The sequence below is a fragment of the Panthera pardus genome, unplaced genomic scaffold, assembly GCF_024362965.1.
Source record: "Panthera pardus isolate Hobbes unplaced genomic scaffold, ASM2436296v1 HiC_scaffold_8, whole genome shotgun sequence".
In the NCBI taxonomy this organism is placed as follows: domain Eukaryota; kingdom Metazoa; phylum Chordata; class Mammalia; order Carnivora; family Felidae; genus Panthera; species Panthera pardus.
The window spans coordinates 108,475,100-108,497,276 of record NW_026527013.1 but is presented as its reverse complement, the minus strand read 5'-3'; the positions used below and the strand labels follow the sequence as shown (position 1 = coordinate 108,497,276).

General features: G+C 35.3%; 1 long non-coding RNA gene across 3 annotated transcripts in view; it reads left to right on the top strand.

Moving 5' to 3' along the window:
• LOC109263772 (uncharacterized) overlaps positions 1-22,177 on the top strand; it is a 220,655-nt gene that overhangs the window by 59,832 nt on the left and 138,646 nt on the right. For all 3 annotated transcript variants that reach the window (XR_008420451.1, XR_002078385.2, XR_008420452.1), the window contains exon 2: positions 10,528-10,607. This is a non-coding gene — a long non-coding RNA (uncharacterized LOC109263772). The remainder of the gene's footprint in view (positions 1-10,527; positions 10,608-22,177) is intronic.

The window sequence follows — 22,177 nt, the reverse complement described above, 5'->3', positions numbered from 1 at the left end:
ATAACTTTGTATGTCAAATGATACTTCAAAAATAAGTATTTTTTAAAAGTCCTTTTGAGAAATAGTAAAAATTTGATTTTAAATAGTTTTTGAATACTTGTATATTTTGAATGTGACTTTTTCTTTAAAATGAAAACCAATGGTAAAAACGACTTAATTTGCAATACATAAATAATAGAGATGAATATATTTGCAGCCCAATTCTTGAATACATCATAAGTTATTATAACATGCTTGATAAAAAGAATGGGAAAATTTTGAAGGTTTTAATCTATATTTTCAAATTCCAACTAAGAAACTATCTTTTTATCTCTACAAGCACTATTTAAAATATTTCTTCAACTTTGCCAATCTGATAGTGGTATCAAATTATTATTTTAATTTGTATTTTTATTAAATGTATATGGATATTTTCTCATTTTATCTCTCACAGTATTGTGAATGGTGGGCCTATAAATATCTTTTTTTTATTAAAGATTGGATAATATCTTATAAATTGTATATTTTCCATGATTTACTTTCTAAGATCTAGAGAACAATATTTTCACTTTAAAGTGAAATGCAAAGCTTATATGTTAAATAAAAATGTATTTCAGGTAATGGTGCACATCTAACATTTCTAAAACTACAAAAATTTATAGTTAGACCTCCCATGAAATATTTTTCTTCTTACATTTTTTCTGTGAATATGAATTATTTCTTCAGGACGACTGACTTTCAGATTCATTCTTAAATTTTTTTCTTAACATTTATTCATTTTTGAGAGTGAGAGAGACAGCATGAGCAGGGGAGGGGCAGAGAGAGAGAGGGAGACACAGAGTCGGAAGCAGGCTCCAGGCTCTGAGCTGTCGGCACAGAACCCAACGTGGGGCTGGAACTCACGGAGTGTGAGATCATGACGTGAGCTGAAGTCCGACGCTCAACAAACTGAGCCACCCAGATGCCCCTAGATTCATTCTTATTAGGTGCAATCTTTGTAAAAAAAATCTTTCTTTTAGATAGATTTTGCCAGCCAGATTCTAAAATTCTATCTAGTTTAAGAGAAAATTGATGAATACAAATTCATTGGTATTTTACTTTTTCTTACCTACTCTGTAATTTCAGATATAAAATTTCCTACCTTCAATTTAAGCCTTGATCTAATTACTTTTTCTGTGCTGCTTATTACAGGTAATAAAATCTATCAACCAATAACTCACTCAAGATAGGAACTTCAGCCTCATATTTGACACAAGTGTTTTCTCTGTCTTTCCCACATGAAGTCCTATTGACTTTATTTCTGATTATTTTCACTATATTTATTTTTCCTGTTCATGACAAATAGTACTTAGCATAGGTCCTCATTATCTCATCATGAGATACTTTTTCACAAAATTTTTAAATGTATCTTCATTATCTCATAACTTCCAAACTCTGTAATCTGGTATATAAAGCCCTCCTTCCCAGACTACTCTTCCACCTTTTCTTTCATCTCTCTATCCCTTGAATTTTGTTTTTGTTCTTTAAATTTCTAAATGTTTATTTATTTTTGAGAGAGGAAGAGGGAGAGCATGAGTTGGAGAGGGGGAGAGAGAGAGTGGGAGACACAGAATACAAGGCAGGCTCCAGGCTCTGAGCTGTCAGCACAGAGCTTGACATGGGACTTGAACCCACAAACGTTAAGATCATGCCCTGAACCGAAGTCGAACACTCAGCCAACTGAGCCACCCAGGTGCCCCTATCCATTGAATTTTGCATTTTCCCCTAAAATTTAACATATTTTATATCTCTGTTCCTTTTAGAAGGTGTTTCTTTGGAAGGAAAGTCTGTTTCATTCCTGTTTCTTCGATTTCCTTAACTTTGGTTTTCTTTTAAGAATTAGTATGCCTTGGGGCGCCTGGGTGGCGCAGTCGGTTAAACGTCCGACTTCAGCCAGGTCACGATCTCGCGGTCTGTGAGTTCGAGCCCCGCGTCAGGCTCTGGGCTGATGGCTCGGAGCCTGGAGCCTGTTTCCGATTCTGTGTCTCCCTCTCTCTCTGCCCCTCCCCCGTTCATGCTCTGTCTCTCTCTGTCCCAAAAATAAAAATAAAAAACGTTGAAAAAAAAAAAAAAAAAAAAAAAAAAAAAAAGAATTAGTATGCCTTCTGTTTGAGATCTTATCTGTTATGTGTCAGGTGCTCAACCTGTATATTTTTTATGATGTTTTTGATTCTTACACTCTAGCTATATCATGATTAAGGTCTTGGCTTGTTTTATACTTTGCCAGTGATTAGAGGTAACTTGACATATAAGACTGTCTTATTTTGTTTTCATAATATCTCATTTAAAGGACATAGATAGATGATAGATAGAAGATAGATACATATGCTCAGTAACGGATTTTTGAACTGAATTGAATATCAACATCTCTATTTCTCATCTGTTATAAGATATCTAAGACCTGGGCTGCTCTAATTAAAAAACAAAAACAAAAACAAAAAAAAAACACTTTAAACTACAATTTCAAGAAATTTTTATTATTTTTTTTAAATTAGAATAAAGAACAGGAAATATTTAATTCTTAGCTCCAGGAAATGTATGTGTGTGTGTGTGTGTGTGTGTGTGTGTGTGTATACACATATACATACATATATATATATATATATATATATATATATATATATATATATTTAGCAAAAGGGGATCTGTCTTGTGGGTCTGCTTGGTCAGATAGATGTTCACATTTAAATCCAGATTTTTTTAAAAAAATTGATTTTAATATTTGTTAACTTTATTTTAAAAAACAAACAAACAAACCCTCTTTTATAGACCATGACCTGCCTTCAAATAGTAGCACAGAATTAACCAATGGAGAAGAGAAAAAAGAAAAAAAAGGCCTAAAATATAGGAAGAAAAATTAGGACTCCAGTAGGCTTAGGACTTAGCCTAATAGTTAGGAGCCCAGTGGAATTCACTGTTCTTGACCAAACTTGCAACAAGGTTACCGGCTCCATGTAGTAGAGTGAATTTGCACTCCACCTCTGGATTCCACACAGTCCTTTCAATGCTTTATCTTGTGGATAGAGGGGACCCTTCTCAAAAAACCATAAAGTAGAACCATATCATGTGACATGAGGAGGATCTAAACTAATTAAACCTTCCTTGACAGTTCTAAACTAAGAGCTCTCTTATATCTAAAACTCATCATTCTTATTTTTTATATCAATTGTGTAAATGTATATACACGTACATACTGCAATTCATTGCATTCTGGTTTTTTTAATTGTCATAATATTGTCTCCCTGACTTAGTTGTAAATTCCTGGAAGATAATATGTATAATTTATACTATGTTTTTTTTTTTTTAAATTTCATGCATGTAGTACATTGGTAATACTCTGGATATCTACCTGATAATTTGTAATTAATTTTTTTCTCACTGAACATTAGGAAGAAGTTAATAAGTCACCAGCATACTGGTAATATACATATCTCAGGAGTTTGCACTTATCTCACCCAGTTGGTAAAACAGCTCGAAAGAACTAATGGCACTTTTTCTCTCACTTGTTTGATTCATGACACCACAGGACTGGAGAATGAATGGAAGGAAAAGAAAAAAAAAAGAATCTTTCCTCTTACATTTGGCAGATTCTATGGCTTTGAAACCTAACTTCCTTGCATGCAGGGACTGCAACTCGTTAATATCTTATCCCTTGTGCCTTGCACATAGTAGGTGCTTAAGATCTATTTGAGTTAATGAAGTAGAAAAATCTAGGTCACTGTTAAGGAACATCTGAACAATTTAATAAAACAAGCAGAATCTGGGGTAGGTATTCAAATCAGTCAACACAGGCAGGGACAAACCAAATTTTAGATTAGTTAGAAATAGAAACAATTCCCCATGTGTGGGGTCAAGTTTGGTTAGATCTAAGAAGGTTTCAGATCACATCTGCCTCTTGATTTTGGATTTTGACAAAGTGACAAAGAAGTGACATTCACTGATATAATACAGAAAAGGATTTCTTCACTATTTATTTTTGGTATAGTTGTTTATTTCCTCATCTTCTTCCTGTTTATAAATAGTTCCAGGTAGCAAGAAGGAGCATAATCAGCATAATGTCTCATTGTCATAACTGGACATAGGGTTGACCATTATAATACCAACCAAAATACTTTTAGGGCATTTTCAAAGCCCTCTGTGAGATGAACTCGACCTGGCAGCTTTGGCTGTTGCAAACAGTTGTGGTATGATGTATTTGCACATACATAACCACTGAGTTAAGCCTCTTGGCTGGGAGAAATTCAGACAATGGTACGGTGTTTAAGTCCAGGCACATTGTGAATAAATACCTAATGCTGACATTAATGCTATGCCAAAATCAGGAATTTGTTTGAATTATTGAACATGACTCTTATTCTCTTACTGCTGAGTGAAAGAAGTTGTGAAGAAATACTTTCCTGAGCTGGACCTATTATTTTGAAATTTAGCCCCACTCATCCCATGCAGGAAAAGGAGAATGCTGGAATCTTACAAAGACTATTCCCTAAAATAAAGGAAATGTAGTTTATAATGTTCAGAAGCCAGAGAATTCAGTGAGGCCCCTCATTTGTTTTTCAAGTTTTGCTTAAATTGGCTTACAGATTTATCTACAATGCATTGCACATGGATATTTTTGTCACCGCATATTTTACAACAGCTGTGATCCTGATGGGGATTTAGTTAACCAAACGCCCCTCTGCATGCAAGCGGTCACCAGGCAGCTAATGGATTGAGGGCTGAAACGACAATAAAGTGAGCAGAACCATGCAGCTGTGGACCAAATGTAGGATAATAACTAGCAGTTGGCCATTACGGGGTTAACTGCTGGGGTTCTGTTAAGTGTAAAAAAGGGTTGATGCCCTGCTTAAAAACACAGCCCAAATCTGAACATTTCCATTGGGTCAAAGTAAAAAATGCTTCTGCTTCCTTTTAAACTGCTGATTATTTTTAGGACACCAATCTTGTTGGAGTGTCTAACGTATATATTATTATAATTATATATTTTTGATAATTGTGTTGTACTTTTCCAATATGCTTTTAATCTAAATAAGGATCCTTGCAGAATATCAGCTTCTTCGTCTCTGGGGCTTCAGCCACTAGTGCCTGTGACTTTATAATTTCCAGACTTGTTCAATTTACTCTGGGAAGAATTTTTACCTACATTTGTTGAATTAAAGAGCCATCCATTCTGTTGTTTTAAACAAATGAAATTGTATCACTGCAGTGTCAGTCCAAACATGTGTAATTAACATGGAAAATATGTCTAAGCCATATTGGTCAAGATAGATGACTTCCTTACATGACTTATAAACAGTAAGAGGCATAAAGCCAGGATGTCAAAACCAAGTTGTATATCGCAAAGGTTTATCTGGGAGGACTTTGAAATTACAAAGGAAAAAGAAAGAATCAGCCTGCCATACTTTCTTAACAAGGAGAGCAGCTTTCTGTTATCTGTATAAAAATAAGCCTCCTGTCCTTCTTTTCGACATATGTTACTCACACTACAAAGGTCAAAACAGACATTTCATTCTTCTGCAAATGCTCATCAAACAATCTAATGGTACATGTCAGAGCTTTCAAATTATTCTGGCTGGAAATGGGTCTCTAATCTTCTTTTAAATTTTAACAGCGACAGTGCATAGAATTCTCTTTGGAATTCTTTGATTAGTGACATAGGCTCTAAAAGAAAGAGTTTCTACTCTGTCTCCTATGTGTTTTTCTGAGTATGATGAAAGCCACCAACTCTGACCCTTTTTCCTATTATGTTTTACCAGGTAATGATTCAGTGACACTACCAGCTAGGTAGTAGACGTATAGCCCATAGGAACTTATCTGTTTCTTTCCTGTATAATAGTGTACCTGAGCATACCTGAAGATGCTTTGTATCTTCAAGTATATCCCATTCCTGGTTTTATGTCAGCAGAGCCATCAGTTAAAAAGTTAAAATTAGGGGCACCTGGGTGGCTCATTTGGTTAAGCATCTGACTTTGGCTCAGGTCATGATCTCGTGGTTTGGGAGTTCAAGCCCCACATCAGGCTCACTGGTGTTGGTGCAGAGCCTGCTTCAGATCCTCTGTCCCGCGTCTTTGCCCCTTCCCCACTTGCATTATCTCTCTCTCAAAAATAAATAAACATTTTTGAAAAAGTTAAAATTAGGTGTACCAAGAACCTCTGAGAAAATCTATCTGTGACTGAATTATATCCAAGGAGGTTTAGTTACTGAGGCACAGTAAGTAGCTCAGGACAAGGAAAAGCCGGTTAGCTATAGCCCTACAGCAAGACCTCTTATTCCAGAAAGTATAATGAATTGCCAGTGTAGAGGTTAGTGGACTTATTAAAAATAATGTCATTAGAAGTTTTTCCTTTGAGAAAAATCCCCTGGTTCCATTCTGACACTACCCTGAGAAAGCTCTTGACCACTTGGTTCATGAAAGCTTGAAGTTAATGAATTAAACCCATCTCTCTTCTAATTGTAAAGGTCTTAAAATACGTAATTCATTCCTTAGTTATCAAACAGCCTGGGCTCATGTGGTGTTTGCACACATGAGAGGGAAGGAGAGGGAGATGGAAAGAGATATCTAGGAATGTGTTGCACTGTTATAAAGGAAAACTAACTGTCCAGTCTCCTGAGGGTACTCACAAAACTGCTGTAGAGGTCAATTTCACTGTGGATTGCAGGAGAGTTTGGATGGAATTTTATTTGTCAAGGAATAGGAGTTAAATTTGTGCCACCTTGATCAACTCATGGATAGAAAAGATAGACATACTGATATGTGCATGGGCTTCACAGGAATTCACCAACACCAGGAAGGCTTCACGTGTCCTTGGGAATGTAGTAAAACAATGAAAGCAGAAACATATCTCCATTGCTCTTTCTTCACTTTAGTCACATGCCAGCCTTCTAGAAAACCTTAACTATACGTCTTACCTTCCATTCTACACTTCCGCTGAGATCTGACAAGATTGGTAGGATAGAGTTGAAAAAAATCATTGAAAAGGGATATATTCTTTTCTGCCTTTATCTTTCTGGTTACCTCAGTAGGATTCAAGGAAAGACAGTATTATGCTAAGCCCCATTTCCCAATTGCATCCAAGGCAAAGCCTATCTTTAGGATGCTGATTGTTGTGCCTTACATGAAAACTGTCTAGTGTCCCTTGAGTCTTAGAGTCAACTGGCCGAACCCCAGCAGCTGGGTAGTTTCACCCTATTTTTCTAAGCTTAGCTCAACTCCGGATACCATAGCTTACCAATACTTACTTTCATCTGGATTGAAGACCTAACAGAAGAGTGGGAAATGCAACAGGAATCCTTAGGGAAAGTAAAGAAGTTAACAAAGCAGAAGAAGGATCCTATCTTACAACCATAAACCCTATTTTGTTTTTGGTTTTGTTTTTGTTTTTTCGGCACAGCCTGATGCCATCTTTCATGTAAGCAGTGCCAACAAATCAATATGTGTCAAGAGATTTATTATTGACTTTTAAAAGTTGAGGATGTAAGGTAGTAAATTACTGGAAGATATATTCTCAGCCAACACTAACTCCAGGGATGTGGTATATAAACAGGGTGTATACTCAGGGGCATATGGTCTCATATGCATATATCAAGGGATGAATCTGTCATCCCGACTATATTCAATCTCTTATGAAATACCAGGCATTGGAAGTTGGTAGCTACAGCAACTGCAGCATATGCTATAAGCATTTCAACTATTAAAGTATTTGCCTCTTGGCAGGTGTATGCAAGAATGACAACCCTTGGCAAGTTCATCTTATCCTTGCACACAAAAAATAAAGAGAAAGGAATACTTTCAATCTGGCAGAAATAAGCAACAGGTGCTGAAGGCCCTGTGATGTCGTTTAACAGGACGGAGTATATTAAACAGTGTGAAATAAGCAAACATAATTATAACATACTTATAATGAAAATGATGGCTCCTAGTTAATTCTGGTCTAGACTGGTTCAAAGACCCCAGGGCCAACACACCTTAGGAGGGATTACACCCTTTAAAAATAACAGAATGCATAAAATATTTAATAGTGTACCCTTCAATAGTAAAAATCCTTTACGGATTCTAAAGTTTAAGGGCTATTTTTTTCAGACGTGGAACTTTAAGGGTTATCCCATATGTTGAGGACTATAGAGCCTCCTGTCCCTATCTAGAATCTGTTCTTTCTTTAATCTAAAGAACTCAATCCAGTAAGAATTTTAGTCCCATCCTTTATTTATTCTGACTCTTGAAAGTGATTATATTTGGTGTATCTAAACTGCTAGTCACCATTCATTTAAGATTTCTAATGTCAGGAGCAGTTATTCTTGAATAAATCCTGTTCTAGAAGCTAATGATGATACACCCCAAAATTTATACAAAATTGTATCCCTATCCTTTGTAACATTACTAATAATGCAATAGAACAGTCTTGATCATTGTCATAACATTGATGAAAATATTTAGGCTCTGGAGTCAGGGCTACCATATTCAGAATTCTGTTTCTGAATGCTGCTTGTATGGGCTTGACTTGATTAATTAAATTCCCCAAGCCTGTTTATTTTTAGTGTAAAGTGAAGATAATAAAAGTATTTGCCTCATAGACTCTTTTGAGGGTTAAATAATTCATTTATTTACCTTAATATAAAAATGTCACATTGTGATTATTTAAAAGCATTAGCCACTTGTATTTCTATTTCCTGGAATGGATTCCGTTGAAAATAAGAGTGGTGGCACAAGTTGGTGAGACAGATAACTTGATATTCAGACTTCTCTAGGTGCAATTTCTAAGATAAGCCCTAAACTTTCTTTGTCATGATCAGGGCTTTGCTACTCAGAGTATGATCCTTAGACTAACAGCCTCAGCATGGCCTGGAGGCTTGCAAGAAATGCAGAATCTTGGGTCCCATCCCAAATCTACTGATTCACAAATCTGTTTTTTATACTCTTTAAAATTTGACGAGCCTTGGTCTATACCTCAAAGTCCCTTACATATACTTTCATGTATTCCTGATCTATTAATTTAATAATGTCTGTCATCATATCTGTGTATTTTTGTTAGCCCAAATACTTGCTTTTTTAATTCTTGGGTCACTACATAAGTCCTTCAAAGTAAGTGATACTTCACTAATGCACATTATTTTAATATTTTTTGATACACACTAGGACCCAAGTAGCCAATATTAATACCACATCCTCCTTCTCTTACCCTGAAACACCTTACTATTCTCACCATCTGATCCCTAGATTTTGATTTGCATGTTTCTAGAGAAACTACCAAGATATATTTCTCATCTCCTGTTTCTGATGTTGAGGCTGAAATAATATCGACGTCAGTTTTTATTAGAGACATGTAAAAGAGGTATGGATCGCTGCATGCTTCTATAAATTATTTTCTTTTATCTTTATTAATCATTGATAAATTTATTGTACCTTGAATAGAATGTTTAGTTAAAAAAACCTTCAAGACAAAGATTGATCATGCTTAGTAGAAGACAAATACATTCAAGTAAGTTGGAATTAATTCAAATTAATAATTTAAAAGATTCGTTAGGAAAATATTTGTGAAAAACAAGATGATGGCAAGTTTCTCCCAAATTTGCACTTATTTCTATTAAATATGCTTTAGAGTTACATATGGTCCTTTTTTTCATACTTAAAGACTATCCTGATTTCAATTGATAGTGGTATTGTCCATACTGATTTTTTTCACTTGTGGTATAAACGCTCTCAGACAAAGACAGCTTGAGAGTGCATGTTAACAAATTCAAACACTACAAATGAGTGTTACAGTACTCTGCACTGTTCATTCTCACCTCATGAATCCGGAAGTGTCTGTGAATTTGAAAGATTGCTGTTGGTGGATGATCTCATCTTCCACACTCACATAGTCTCTGGTTACGTTTTTTTCTCCTGTAAAGGGCTCCCTATACATGAAGCTACGGTGCCAAACTTCCTAGACAGGCGTAAATTATTGCAACCTCTTGCTTACTTTTCTTTCTTTACTTTTTATACTGGATGACAAACTAAAATGCAGAGTGATAGATAGTGCTAAGGGACAGTGACTATTGTGTTTCTTCATCCTTGGGGTATTTTATATGTCTCAATAACAAATTGGATGATATTAGAAATCAAACATGAGGACTTTGAAATTTTCATTTGTAGGAGAGAAGTGTTGGTTTTGTAAAAGCAGCTGCAAATTTGACTTTAATTGCTAACCGAAAGGAATGGTTGCAATATGTAGCCAGACAAAATATGAAAAATATAGAAAGGTCAAAGTAGTAAAGTATCCATTTCCTTTTACATAGAGCATAGACTCATTCACTGAACTGACATTCCTGCAATAAATTCTCACTTTCATGAAAAATAAATTTTCCGTTTTGAGAGAAAGGAAGATGACTGTGTTACGCCAGCCATAGTACCTAACCCATCTTAATCAGGAGGGCAACACAGCAAATACCTTTCTCCTACTTGGTTTATTTTTAATTTATAGACTCTAAAACTGTGTATCAACTAAATTCTTTCCGCCTTTCTTTCTTTCTAGTTTTCCCCTCAATATTCTTGAAACTTCTCTCAAGGGGAGCATTTTTTTTTTCTTCACGGTTTGTGTGGTACATGCTCTCTGTGAGTTCTTTATTTTTACCCTAAAGATAGAAGTTGTCTTTAAACTCTGAGATAGACCAGATGCCAATTTTTAAAAAAAAAGTTTAAAAATAGCTGATAGTGGTAAAACTCTATAATTACTTTGCTAAACTTTTTTTTTTCTAGAATTAAGTCTTAACATTATATTGGAACTGAATTGCTCAAGTTAAAAGCAGGAAGGAAATGAACATTCATTGAGTGTCTACTATATGCCAGAAATTTTCTGTACATGACTTCTTTTTATCTTTGTGGCAACATTGTGTGAGACCTGTTATTCTAATTTGCTGTTTAACAACTGAAATTCAGACATTTAGTAACTTGCCTAATATCATATAGCTTCTAAGTCTGTATGACCCCAAAGTGTTCTTTCCCACTTTACACCACTGTCCTCTCTCTTAATTTTGCCAATGAGACGCATGAGGTGTAAAGACACTGAGGGGATCAACTGGCGTCTCAGTTTAGATTGGGAAATAGGTCCTCTGACTTAGTTCATCCCACTATGTCATTAAGAATACAAAGGTGGGAAAAATACCTGTGAAAAATTGGCCCAATTTTAGGGGCCAAAACTCACGTTAACAAATTTTTAAGAAAATTTACCACGTTCATCTTTGGGGAATGGAGTATAGTAAGTTTTTCTGTTACTAAAAATAAAGTCTTGTGTGATTCCTTGTGATTCTCTTCCTTTATTCGATGCCATGAGTTGTTCTGACCCCAGAAGTGATGACTGTTATCCTTAAAGAATTTTGTATGTGATTGTAGGCAACATAGCTTTCTCGTCTCCATGGAACTGGAGCATAGGTCAGATTATGCTGGGCCAAACTCCACATCTATGGCACGGATTTTCTATTTTTCAACTGTTAAGGCAGGCTATCCTAATAAATTTATACAACCGTTCAGAGAATGAGTCTTATCGTATTCATATTTCTCTACTTTCTCCCTCCTGGTTCCACAAGGCCCAATTCCGTGCATTGCAATGAATATTTTTGCATGTTTATGTTAGTCCTTCGTTCCTTCCACCAGAGTTTACATGGAGCAGGCACTCCATAGATGTTAAACAGATAGAGATAGATGTTTTACTTAGCTATTAGTATATTTACAGATGAAAAGACAAAATCTGATAGCTGAGAGATTGGCGGGGTGTGGGCATGGGATGGCAAATTAAGTAAGTTTCATTATTATGTTCTCAGACCCATTGTTTCTGGAGGTTTGATACACACACACACACACACACACACACACACACATATACACACACATGTGCACATACAGCAAAATTTGAATATCTTTTGGCACAGGAAACCTGCTTCAGACATTTATAAAAAACATCTTGTACTCCCCAGCTACCTTGGACTACTCACTATTCCTCAAATATACGTTGTGCTCCCTTCTCAGGACTCCTTTTTAAGAGTTTCCCTCTAATATAAATGTCTCCTCTTCCTCTTTCTGTGAGTCAGGTTTCTATCCATCTCTCAACATTGGGTTTAAAATCTTTTGCAGCATTTACCACTTTGTATGCTAAATGTTGAATATTTTTTATATCCTTTTAACTTCATTATAAGCTAGAAAATTATTTGTATTTACCACAAGGTAAATGTTATTTATTTACTTTTTTTTTTCAGTAGGTTTCTAGGACATCGTGCTTTCTCAATTTTCTCCCTCCCTCAATGGCCATTTATTTTTACTGTTTTGTTTTATTTTGTTTTGTTTTGTTTTGTTTTGAGTCACTGGTCTGGACTCTTAACAGAACACAAGCAGTTAACCTTGTAATGGCTAACTGCTAGTAATTATCCTACATTTGGTTCACAGCTGCATGCCTCTGCTCACTTTATTGTCATTTCAGCCTTGAATCCCTTAGTTGCTGATGGTCCTGTATATATGTATGAATCATCTGATGACTCACAAATATATACACATATATCCATCTACCCTCAACTCCAGATGGTTATCTCCACCTTCATGTGGAATCATCTTCACTTGTATCTTTACCTGGTATCTCAAATGTAATGTGTCCCAGACAGAAATCCCCATTTGCTGCCCCTCAAATCTGCTTTACCTCCCATCTTAGCAAATGGCAACCACTATCTTAGAATCATCATTGATTCATCTTTTTCACTTCATTCATTCAACCTTTCTTTTTTTTAATGTTTATTTATTTTTGAGAGAGACAGAGCGTGAGTGGGGGAGGGGCAGAGAGAGAGGGAGACAATCTGAAACAGGCTCCACGCTCTGAGCTGTCAGCACAGAGCCCAATGCAGGGCTTGAACTCACAGACTGTGAGATCATGACCTGAGCTGAAGTCGAACGCTTGACCGACTGAGCCACCCAGGTGCCCCTCATGCAACCTTTCAATGAATTCTGCTCATTTTATCTGCCAAATATATTGAGAATTTGACCACTTCTCACCATTCCATATCTATGACCTTGATCAAAGCTATAATCATCTCTTGTCTGAGGTACCCAGTGGCTTGCTAACTGGCTTCTCTTCTTCTGCACTTGCATCGTGTAGTGTACACATATTCAATAGAACAGCCATATTGATTGAGGTATTATATAAAATCGGATACTGTGTCCCTTCGCTCAACTCTTCTAAAATATCCCATGCTACCACGGTAAAACTCCAAGTCTTACAAGACCCTGAATAATTTGGTGCCCTGTCCTTCCAGGCTCTCATCTCTTACTGCTTCCCACCTCAGGTGTTTACTTGTGATGTCATTGGCCTCCTTTCTTTTTTTAGAATGTTCGGTATTCTACCTCGAAGCCCTTGGTGCTCCCTCTGTTGGGAAAGGTCTTCCCCCCAAAACCAACATTGCTTAAACCTTCGCTTCCTTCAATCTTCAGATTTCCCCATTATAATATTTTCCCCCATAAAGAGGACCCTGGTCATCCTATTTAAAAGTCCTCCTATCCCCAGAACTCTCTACTCACTTTCTTCCTGCTTATTGTTGTTTTTGTTTCTGTTTTTGTTTGTTTTCATAGCCCACCTTTTAGATTGTGTGAGACAGCATGACCCAGATTGGGTGCTCAATAAGCATTTTCAGATTTGTTGAATTCTATGGCAGCTTCCTTGCACACAGTAGGTGTTTCCTATTTTTTTTCTTTTAATCGACAATGTGAAGCTCCAAATTTATATTTTACACCAGCAAGGAGAACACAGATTTTTTCCATTTCATGAATTTTTCACAGCTAACAAGAATTGAAAGTGGTTGTATATCAGAAACAGGTGTGTTTCATCTGTGTATAGTAAAAACACTAGGTTTCAAAGAATGGAAAATTTTGGTCGTCCATAGCAAAAGAAACTATTGAACCAACAACGGGGACATTGAGCCAATGGCCATGTTTAAAGAATATAGACAGTGCCACATAACTAGGAAAGTGCTGGTTCAAATGCTTTAAAGGCACCTTTGATCATGTTTAATTAAAGAAATTATAAAATACACTTTTTACTTAAAGTCTTGCCACACTATTATTAGGCAATTTTTTTTTTTCTTTTCAAGAATAGGAGCCAGGAAAAGATAAGGCATGGTGGCTTTCTGCTCTAAGCCCCATAAACAATTTTATACCCCCAAAATGAAACAGTTAACAATAAAACTTTTTTTTTTTTTAGTGAAAGGAAAAGAGTTTTAAGAGCCATTCATACCATAAAAGGTGTTCTGTCTTGCATTGGCTTTATTCTTTATTTTTTTTTCCTGTAATCTTTCCTCTCATTGAGAACCCTATGGCATGAAATTTCATTTCACAGATTTAAAATAGGACATAGAATCCTAAGCAGACTTAAGAGCAATTGCACAGAACAATCTATCATGGATTCTGTGACTGTTACACACCATGCATAATTTCCCTGGGACCAGGATATTTTTGCTCTCAAGCTGGCCCAATGCTCCTGCACAAGATCATTCTCCTTGCCTGGGGAGTAATGGCATAATTGAAATGGATACCACTCAAATCAGAAGAGTCCGTCAATTCTAATCCAGTAAAAACCATTAGCAATTCTCAGAGGTTGTTGACTACAGGATCTAGAGGTAGAAATTTTCAACTTCACTTGTCAGAACACTGATCTGCCAAAAGCTCCAGATACAATTTTGAACTATCCAAGCAATTTTCAGCACCTCCAGTATAAGCACATGGAGGATTTATTGACAAAAGCATGCTGTGCATGTATTTTTTTAAGTAGATTGGCAAAAATACCCAGGATATTTGAGCATAGGCTTCTTTGTCTCTTTCCCTTAACCCTGCCAGACCTCCCTAAGATATATGCCAAAGAGAAGCTCCCATCCTTCCCTGTCCCTGATGAATGATTTGGGAATAGTCCAAGCAGTAAGGGAGGGATTTAGCCCAGTTTCCTTGACTCTAGCCCCATTTATTTATGAGAAGGTTGTGAGAAGATTTGCAGGGAAAGTGAAATATTCCATAGTGTGGCTTTTCATTCAAATGTGTACTTAGGAATAATCATTGCTGTCACCGCTTCAGTGTTCAAAGAGGAAAAAAAAAAAAAACAAAAAAACAAAAAAACCCCAAAATCTCCAAACCACACAGTGAAAAAAAAAAAAAAAAAAAAAAAAAAGCAAGGAAGGAAAAACTAGGAATTGTGTAGTTCAATACTTTCTAGCTCCTTATTTTATCATTAGATCCTTTGTTCAAAAACTTTTCTTTAAATTCCATCAAAGTTAATTTCTTTTCCATTCTCTCTTCTCCATGTGTGAGTGTGTGTGTGATGATAATTGTTAGTACCCATAGTACTTTATTATTCCTTAGAATGACCCTCAATGGTACATGCCCCTGAAATTTTATTTCAGGAGCAATAAAAATGAAGAAAGAAAGGAAAAATGATCTACCTTATTTTTTTCTAGTATTATGATTTCTAAACATAAAGGAAGCTGAAGTTTTACATGGGGAATACCATTATCACATTCTATAATTTTGCCGACTTCAGTTTTCACCTATCTATCCATCAATATCTCTGTCCATCCATTCTTCTAATTTTTTTATGCATTTTAAAATTGATTGAAGATAATCAGTATTCTTCACCTCAAAACACTTAATACACATCTCATCAGCTAGAGTTCATTATTCATTAACTATTTTGATGAGGTAAATTTTATATGAGGTAAAATGCACAAATCGTGTGTATTGTTTGATGATTTTTTAGAACTGAAATATAGTTGACATGTAATATTAAAGGTGTAAAACAGTGATATAAGAATTAGAAAAATTATGAAATGCTCATCATGATAAGAGTATTACAATATTATTGGCTATATTCTCTTTACTGTACTTATCATCCCTGTGGCTTATTTATTTTATAACTGGAAGGAAGTTTGCACCTCTTAATCTCCTTCACTCATTTTGTGCCCCTGTCTCCTTTGGAGCCCAGTCCTCTATATTTATGAGCCTGTTTCTTTGTTATTGTCGTTTATTTGTTCATTTGTTTTATTTTTTTATATTCCACATATAAGTGAAATCATGTGGTATTTGTCTTTGGCTAAATTCACTTGGCAAAATACCCTATAGGTCCATCCATGTTGTCTTGAATTGAAAGATTTCATTCTTTTCACGGCTGAGTGCTATTCCATTGTGTATATCTAGCATATCTTCTTTATCCATTCATCTATCAATAGACACATAGGTAACTTCCATATCTTTGTTATTATAAATGATGCTGTGTTAAATATAGAGGTGCATATATCTTTTTGAATTAGTGGTTTTTTCTGATAATATGCAGAAGTGGAATTATTGTATGATACGGTACTTCTTTTTCTCTTTGTTTTTCAGTTAGTTTGCTTATTATTTATTTATTTATTTATTTATTTATTTATTTATTTATTTATCTTGAGAGAGACAGAGACAGTGTGAGCAGGGCAGCATCAGAGAGAGAGGGAGACAGAGGATCCCAAGCAGGCTCCATGCTGCCAGCACAGAGCCTGACAATGAGATCATGACCTGAGCCAAAAACAAGAGTCTGATGTTTAAGTGACTGAGCCACTTGGGAACCCCTATCATATGGTACTTCTATTTTCAGTTTTTTGAGGAACCTCTATCCTGTTTTCAACAGTGGCTGTATCATTTTACATCCCCACCAACAGTGCACAGGGGTTTCTTTTTCTCTACATCCTCACCAACACAAGTTATTTCTTATGTTTTATGATACTAGCCATTCTAATTCTTGTAAAGTGATAACTCATTGTTGTCTTGATTTCCATTTCCCTGATGGTAAGTGATGATGAACATGTTTTCATGTGTCTGTCTGTTGGCCATCTGTATGTTTTCTTTAAAAAAAAAAACAAAGCAAAACCTGTTTAAGTCTTCTCATTTTTTATTTTTTTATGTTTCAAGTTTGTATTTAAATTCTAGTTAATTGGGGCGCCTGGGTGGCTCAGTCAGTTAAGGGTCCCACTTCGGCTCAGGTCATGATCTCCCGGTTCGTGAGTTCGAGCCCTGTGTCAGGCTCTGTGCTGACAGCTCAGAGCCTGAAGCCTGCTTCAGATTCTGTGTCTCCCTCTCTCCCTGACCCTCCCCCGTTCATGCTCTGTCTCTCTCTGTCTCAAAAATAAATAAACATTAAAAAAAATTAAAAAAATAAATTCTAGTTAATTAACATAGGGTAATATTAGTTTCAGGTTAAATTTAGTGATTCATCACTTACATACAACACTCAATGCTCATCACAACAAGTGCTCTCCTTAAACCCATCACCCATTTAGCCCAACCCCCTGCCCACCTCCGCTCCAGCAACCCTCAGTTTGTTCTCTTTAGTTAAGAGTCTTATTTTTAATTGGGTTATTTGCATGTGTGTGTGGGGTGGGGGGAGGGGGAGTTGTTTGTTTTGCTGTTTAGTTGTATGGGTTCTTTACATGTTTTGGATATTAACTCTTCATCAGATTTATCATTTGCAAGTATTTTCTCCTATTCACTAGGTTGCCGTTTCATCTTATTGATGGGTTGTTGCTGTGCAATTATTTTGGTATAGTCCCAATTGTTTTTTTGTTTTTGTTTCTCTTGCCTGAGGAGACAGATTAAGAAAAAAATATTACTAAGGTTGCTGTATAAGTGATTACCGCCTATCTTTTATTTTAGTTTTAAGGTTTCAGGTCTTAGATTTAGGTGTTTAATCCCCTTTGAGTTTATTTTTGTATATGATGTAACAAAATGGTCTGGTTTCATTCTTTAGCCTGTAGCTGCCCAATTTTTTTCAGCATCATTTATTGAAGAGTTTCCCATTATATCTTCTTGCCTTCTTTGTCATAGATTAATTTACCATATATGTATGGCTTTATTTCTGGGCTCTCAATTTTTTCCATGGATCTATGTATCTGTTTTTGTGTCAGTACTATAGTGGGACTGTGACACTTCCAGCTTTATTTTTCTTTTTCAAGATTGCTTTGGCTCTTTGGGGACTTTTGTGCTTACATATGAATTTTAGAATTTTCTGTTGGATCTCTGTGAAACTCAACTCAAAAACTGGGTATTTTTTGAGAGACTGCATTAAATCTGTAGATAGCTTTGGGTAGTATGGACATTTTAACATTAATTCAGTCTGTGAGCATTGTATATCTTTGCATCTTTCAATATATTTGTGTCATCTTTGTTTTTTGGGTTTTGTTTTGTTTTTCATCGGTGTTTTTAGAGTCCAGTTTTTTTACCTCTTTGGTTAAATTTATTCCAGGTACTTTATTCTCTTTCATACAATTGTAAATGAGATTGTTTATTTTCCTTTCTGCTATTTTATTATTAGTGTATAGAAATGCAACAGATTTCTATATATTCATTTCGTGTCTCCCAACTTTACTGAATTCATTTATTAGATCTATTAGGTTTGATTTTCATGTGGTCTGTAGGGTTTTCTATATATAGTATAAGTCATCTGCAAATATTGACAGTTTTACATTTTCCTTACTAATTTGGATGACTTTTATTTCTTTCTGTTGTCTAATAGCTAGCTAGCTAGGACTTCCAGTACCATGTTAAATAAAAAAATGAGAATGGATATCCTTGCCTTGTTCCTGATGTTAGGGGAAAAGCTTTCAGTTTTTCACTCTTAAATGATCCTAGCTATGTGTTTGTCATGTATGTTTGTCTTTATTAAGTTGACATGTGTTTCCTCTAAACCTACTTTATTGGGAGTTTCTAATTATGAATGCATGTTGAAAATTGTCAGATGTTTTTTCTGTACCTATTGAGATGATCATATGGTTTTTATCCTTTATCTTGTTAATGTCATGTACCACACATTTATTGATTTGTATGTACTGAACCATCCTTGAATCCATGGAATAAATCTGATTCAATTGTGGTGAACAATCATTTTAGAGTATTTTTGAATTCAGTTTGATAATATTTTGTTGAGAATTTTTCCATCTGTGTTCAGGAGAAATGTTGGTCTATTAATTTTATTTTTGTGGTGTCTTTGTCTGATTTTAGTATCAGAGTAATGCTGACCTCATAGATTATATTTAGAAGCATTCTTTCTGTTTTTTGGAAGCCATCTGATACTTGACTTTTGTTTGTTGGAAGTTTTCTGATAAACAGTTCAATTTTGTTACTAGTTATTGATCTATTCAGATTCTCTATTTCTTCCTGATTCAGTCTAGGAAAATTGTATGTTTCTAAGAATGTACCCATTTCTTATAGATTGTCCAGTTTGTTGGCATATAATTTTTATATGAATTTTTAAAAATCCTTTGTATTTATTTTTTAAAGTTTATTTGTGTGAGAGAGAGAGGGATCTTTTTTTTTTTTTATTGATCTGGCTAAAGGTTTACCAATTTTGTTTATTGTTTCAAAGAACCAACTCTTAGTCTCATTGATCTTTTCTATCGTTTCTGTTTCATTTCATTCTGTGACTTTTTTATTATTTTGTTCTTTCTACTGACTTTGGGCTTTGCTTGTTCTTCTTTTTCTAGTTTTTTTTGGGGTTTAGGTGAAATTGTTGGATATTTTTCTTATTTCTTCAAGTCGACCTGTGTTGCTATGAAGTTCCCTCTTAGAACTTCTTTTGGTGGATCCCAAAGATTTTGGAACATTGTGTTTTCATTTCCATTTGTCTTCAGGTATTTCTTGATTTTTCTCTTTGATTTTTTTGTTGATCCATGTGTTGTTTAGTAATATATTGTCTCCATATTTTATGTTTCAGTTTTTTTTTTTGTTTTTAACCCCTTATAATTAAATCCTAATTTCACTCTGTTGCAGTAGAAAAAGATACATAATATAATTTCATTCTTTTTAAATTTATTGAGACGTGCTTTGTGTCCTATCATGTGATCTACCCTGGAGAATATTTTGTGTGCACTTAAAAAAAATGTGTATTCTGCTGTTTTAGAAGGGAATGTTGTATACACATCTGTTAGGTCTATCTAGTCTAATGTGACATTCAGACCACTGTTTCCCTATTGATTTTCTGTCTGGATGATCTGTCCATTAATGTAGTGGGGTGTTAAAGCCTCCTACTCTTATTGTATTGCTGTCAGTTTCTCCTTTTATGTGTGTTGATATAAGCGTTATATATTTAAGTGCCTCTACATTGGGTTCATAGATATTTACAATTATTATACCCTCTTATTTGATTGATCCCTTTATTATATAATGACCTTTTATTGTCTCTTGTTCATGTCTTTGTTTTAATGTCTATTTTGTCTGATATGATTATTGCTACCCCTGCTTTTTTATTCTTCCATTTGTATGGAGTATTTTTTTTCCATACCTTCCCTATTAGTCTATATGTGTCTTTATGTTTGAAGTGAGTCTCTTGTAGACAGCATATAGATAGGTCTCACTTTTTCATCCATTAAGTCATCCTATATCTTTTGATTGGAGCATTTAGTCCTTTTACATGATAAGTATGTACTTATTTCCATTTTACTAATTATTTTCTGGTTGTTTTATAGTTCTTCTCTGTTCCTTATTTTTCCTCATAGCTCTCTTCCCTGTGGTTAAAAGGTCTTCTTTAGTGCTAAGATTGGATTTCTGTCTCTTCATATTTTGTTTTTCTATTATAGATTTTTGGTTTGTGGTTACCATGGGGTTCATATACAACATCATATGCGTGTGACACTCTAAGTTGATGGTCACTTAAGTTCAAGCACACTATAAAAGCCCTAAATTTTTACTCCTTCCTCTCTCCACGTTTTATATATATATTATATTTTACATCTTCTCATTTTTATATCACTTGACTAGTTTTTGTAGATATTTTTGATTTTACTACTTCTGAGTTTTAACTTCATACTGGCTTTCTTAGTGATCACTCTACTACCTTTACCATATGTTTGTTGTTTCTTGTGAAATTCTTGTATTTCATAATTTTCTTCTAGTTGTGACCTTTTCTTTCTACTTGAAGATGTCCTTGTAACATTTCTTGTAAACCTGGTTTGCTAGTGATGAGTTCTTTTAGCTTTTGATTGTCTGGGAAATTTTTTATTTCTCCTTAAATTCTGAATGACAACCTTGCTGGGTAGAATATTCTTGGTTGTAGGTTTTTCCCTTTCAGCATTTTGAATATATCATGTTAGTTCCTTCTGACTTGAAATGTTTCTGCTGAAAAATCAACTGATAGTCTTCTGGGGTTTCCCTTTTGTGTAACTTTATTTGCTCTGGGTGCTTTTAAGACTCTCTATGTTTAATCTTTGTTATTTAACTTATTATCTTGGTGAGAACCTCCTTGGGTTAATCTTGTTTGGGGCTCTCTGTGATTCCTGGACCTGAATGTCTGTTTCCTTCTCCAGATTAGTGAAATTTTCAGCTATTATTTCTTCCAATAAGTTTCTGGCCCCTTTGTTTCTCTCTTCTGTTTCTGGGGTCCCCATAATATAAATGTTATTATGCTTATGTTATAGAGCTCTCTTAACCTGTCCTGATTTTTTAATATGATTTTTTTTCTTTTTGTTGCTTAGATTAGTTGCTTTCCATGACCCTGTCTACCAGGTTGCTGATCTATTCTTCTGCATCCTCTAATCTGCTGTTTATTCCCTGTAGTGTATTTTTCATTTCACTTATTGTCCTTCACTTCTGTTTTTTAATACTTTCTCTTTGTTGAAATTCTCACTGAGTTCATTCACTCTTTTATCTAGTCCAGTGAGTATCTTTATGCAATTACTTTGAACTCTTTATCCATATCCACCCTATTTCTTATCTACATTCCTTTTAGCTCTTTTTTCTCTGCCTTTTTCTTGTTCCTTCATTTGAGACATATTCCTCTGCCTCCTCATGTTTTCTAACTCTCTATTTCCTGGTATTACGTAGGTCACCTTCATCTGCTGATCTTAAACAAGGTGGCCTTGTGTAGAAGGGGTCCTGTGGTGCCCTGTACCACAATCCTCACTGGTAACCAGGACCAGGCTTCCAAGAGTGTCCTCTGTGTGGGATGCATGCACTTGGTCCCTTTTTTGCCAACTAAGAAGCTCAACTCCAGGACCTGTGGGCACAGTGGTATGTGGAGTTAACTTCCTCCCTCCTCAGGGTAGGGCTGATTTGGAGGATATGGGTCCCAGCTGGGGCTGCCTCCCAGGTATAGAGGGGGTGGGAGTTGCTTTGGAGTGGTGTCTGCCAGTGTGAGCAGGTCA